We start from the raw sequence: 4,189 nt of genomic DNA on the forward strand, positions 1-4,189 counted from the left end.
TTTCTCAAAAAAAAAATGTGTGTGTTTGTATTTGGGGAAGAACAGGAGATCATGGTCACTTTTGGGCGTTGATTGCAAATTCAGGTCCTATGGTCCATCCATACTCCGGTCAGGTAAGTTTACACTTTTGTTGTGTGTTTCAGTAGTTCTTTTTTTTTTATTATCTGGAATCTGTACATACTGATATGCATTTGATATTAAGTTCCAACATTCATAATATGTTACTGTATCATCTTTTGATTCAAACCATTTTATTTGAACTCTAGGTTGTAGTTACAGATGCTTATTGTGCAACTTTTCCATTTGATTAAAACCCCTTTCCCATTGGTCTCATGATGCGATCTCACTGTAAATTATCCCCAAAAGTATGTGTGAAAGCCCTTTGGATTAGCATCTAGATTTAGCAGGACTTGAATTGTAGCACTGAGATTTTATTCAGCAGTATAGGCATGTGTCAGTCTTTGTTTATATAAGGGACTTTGTGCTAAACAGTGTGTTAGCATTAGGTGAATTAACATTATGATGTGAGTTAACGCATATTACTTGTTTGGATTGGGGTGTTAGTCAGTCCGCATAAAGAATTAGTTAATCCACAAGTTAGCATAAGCAGTGTTAGTTGATAGTTAAGGCATGTAAGCTTCTTGTCAGAGTATGTGTGTACAGGATTTAACATTGTGTGAGTGGCATAGTATGTTAAAATAGCAAAATAGTGTGTCAGCAGCATGAGTTAGCATGTGTATTAAACATTGTATGAGTTAGCAGTCTGTCATTAGTCTGTTAGGACAAGTATGTCAGATAATGAAAGGGGATGGGATAGCAGTGAAGATCGGATGACATAAGCATTAAAAAGTTCGTGTGAATTGGCCTAATGATTAGCATGAGTAACTCATTTGGATCAGGCATCCACTACAAGAAAATACGTTGTTAGCGACGGACGTTAGCGACGAAATCTTTTCGTCGCTAGTTAGCGACGGATTGGCGAGCGACAAATATTCGTTGCTATTATTACTGAATCTTATGAAAGTAGCGACGGAAGATAGTCCGTCGCTAATTAGCGACGGATGTTGCGACAGACTGTTTCGTCGGTACGATCGCACCATTTACCGACAACGTTAACGACGGAACCTAGTCCGTTGCTAAATAGCGAAGGATGTGGCAATAGAATATAATCCGTCGCTAGTTTCGCGAATTTGATTTTACGTTGGCTTAGCGACAGAATGAATCCGTCGATAACTTTCGAATAACCCTAATCCCAGGCAGCTTTTCCTTTTCTTCTTTCGCTGCTCCTGCCATTCGCCGCTCCCGCCGTTCGCCGTTCGCTGGTCCCGCTCCCACCGTTCGCCGGTCCCACCGTCCGCCGGTCCCACCGTCCGCCGGTCCCACCGTCCGCCGGTCCCACCGTTCGCCGCCTGGAGAAAGGTAACACCCTCCCCCTCCCGTTTCCGGCAGGGGGTTAACCCCCTCCCGGTTCACGCAGGGGGTTAACCCCCTCCCAGTTCACGCAGGGGGTTAACCCTCTGCCGTTTCCGGCAGGGGGTTCACCCCCTCCCGGTTCACACAGGGGGTTAACCCCCTGTCGTTTTCGGCAGGGGGTTAACCCCCATTTTCACGCAGGGGCTTAACCCCCTACTGTTTCCGGCAAGGGGTTAACCCCCTTCCGTTTCCAGACTCACCAAGTCTGCTCACTTACGATGGGAGGGCATTACGATAGATTTCATCGTTAGATTGCCTCAGTCCAAGAGACAACATGACTCAATATCGGTGATCGTAGACAGACTCACCAAGTCTGCTCACTTCCTGCCAATCAACACTCGATACTCAACTGAACGATTGGCGGAGATCTACATTCGAGAAATCGTTAGACTCCATGGAGTGCCGATTTCGATCATATCCGATCGTGACCCGAAGTTCACCTCTCACTTTTGGGAGCAGCTTCAGAGAGCCCTGAGGACGAAACTTAAGTTCAGTACAACATTCCATCCCCAAACAGATGGGCAATCAAAACGAACCATACAGACTCTTGAAGATATGCTAAGAGCCTGTATGCTAGAATAGAAAGGTGATTGGGATTCCCACCTAGCGTTGGCTGAATTTGCTTATAATAATAGCCACCACGCTAGCATTGGGATGGCACCGTATGAAGCCTTGTACAGGCGACCCTGTCGATCACCAATCCATTGGGGTGAAGTGGGTGAACGAACCTTGGACTTGCCCATAGTGTTGCAGCATTATACTGAGCAGGTCCACATGATCAGAAAGAAGCTACTGACTGCTCAGAGTCGACAGAAGAGCTACGCCGATCAACGGCGTAGGGAACTCACTTTTGCGGTTGGAGATAAGGTTTTTATCAAGGTCTCCCCAACCAAGAGTGTGTTTCGTTTCGGAAAGAAGGGGAAACTCAGCCCCAGATTCGTCGGTCCCTTCGAAGTTTTGAACCGAATCGGAGAGACTGCCTACCGTATAGCATTGCCACCACAATACGCGCAAATACATGATGTATTTCACGTATCAATGCTTCGAAAGTATGTTCATGATCCTTCTCACGTCATTCAACATGAAGACATTGACGTTCGAGAAGATATGACGGTGGAAGAAAGGCCAGTAGAGATCGTGGACCGACGGGAGCAAGTGCTAAGAACGAAGGTCATTCCACTTGTTAAAGTGAGGTGGAAGCATCATGGAATAGAGGATTGCACTTGGGAGCCCGAATCGGATATGCGGGATCAATATCCTGAACTCTTCACTTTGTACTCTTAACTGAATTTTGCGGACAAAATTCCTTTAAGGGGGTAATGATGTAAGACCCGCAATTTTTCAGAAAATATCTGAATAAAATTCATGAGGCATTTACTGGTAAAAATAGCATTTTTTCTCAAAATGCGAAACGAATCAATTCCTCCGAGCCAGTTATACTTAGGATATTCGTCGATTCGCGAATATATGCTCAAACACTCTGGAAGCCATAACTTCCTATTTGAACAAAATCAAAGGATTCCTGCGAGCCAACTTTCTTAGTAACGTCAATACGAAGGGAATGGCGTACTCAGAATTTTTCAGAAAAAAATCACCGAAAACCCGAAATTCTTGCGGGACCCACGGAAATATTGGTGGGACCCACAGAAATATTTCTCAGAAAATGTTCTAGAATATTCTATAATATTTTAGCACCTTCCAGCATCTTCCAGGACCTTCCAGCTCCTTCCAGCACCTTTCATGGAAGGGATTCTCAAAAAAGCCCTAGGGTAAAGAGGGGATTCTGAAACTTGGGGCCCAAGTTTCAGAACCTATAAATAGAGGAGCCCCCCTCTCTTTAAAAATCGCCAACCCCTCTCTCTCTCCTCCTTTCCCAAACCTCCCCTACCTAGCCTAGCCCACCTGACCTGGTCTGAGCCTGCCTGACTTAGCCTGAGCCTGCTTGACCTGGTCTGAGCCTGCCTGACCTGGTCCTAACCCACCTGACCTAGGTCTGAACCTACTTGACCTAAGTCCAAACCCAATTGACTTGACTTGAACCTGGTTTGGTTCAAAGTCAAAGTCCAAGTCCTTTTTCGTCCGAAGTTCGAAGTTGATCCTTTTTCGAAGTCGAGCCTCGTTCGAAGCGTTTGAAGCAATCAGAGTCGTTTCTTCCTCAAATTGAAGTAAGTTCGCTTCATTAAACCATCTCTCTCAAGTATTTGATTGTTTGTATATAGCATATACTTTCTGAAGTAGTATCTTACTTTAGTTCTTGGTTGAGCCCTCTAGGACGCTTCGGTGTTCACGCGCTCGTCTCGTAACTATCGTCGGATATATATGTTCAAATACGCAGTATATGCGTTCTTCAAAATAGTATCTCACCCTAGTTTTTGGTTGAGCCCTCTAGGACACTTCGGTGTTCACTCGCTCGCCTCGTAACTATCGTTGGATACAGATCTAGGTGTATATCTGCTGATTCTGCCGACGCGTCTTATATCGCACAGGCTATGTAATTTACCTTTGCCGTCGCGTCGTATGATGCCAAGGCTCCCGGTTTTCTGCATTTCCGATTATTGCACTTCCGATTATGCAATGTATTTACTTACGCCGTCGCGTCGAACGATGCCAAGGCTTGTGTTTTGTTATATATGTAGAATATTTCGTTCAGTTACACACCCTGAACAATAGTATATGCATTTTTTTACGCCGCCGTTGTATAAAGCACAGGCTTCTG

This window comes from Nuphar pumila, chromosome 4 (assembly GCF_984573655.1).
Source record: "Nuphar pumila chromosome 4, dmNupPumi1.hap1.1, whole genome shotgun sequence".
Taxonomy (NCBI): domain Eukaryota; kingdom Viridiplantae; phylum Streptophyta; class Magnoliopsida; order Nymphaeales; family Nymphaeaceae; genus Nuphar; species Nuphar pumila.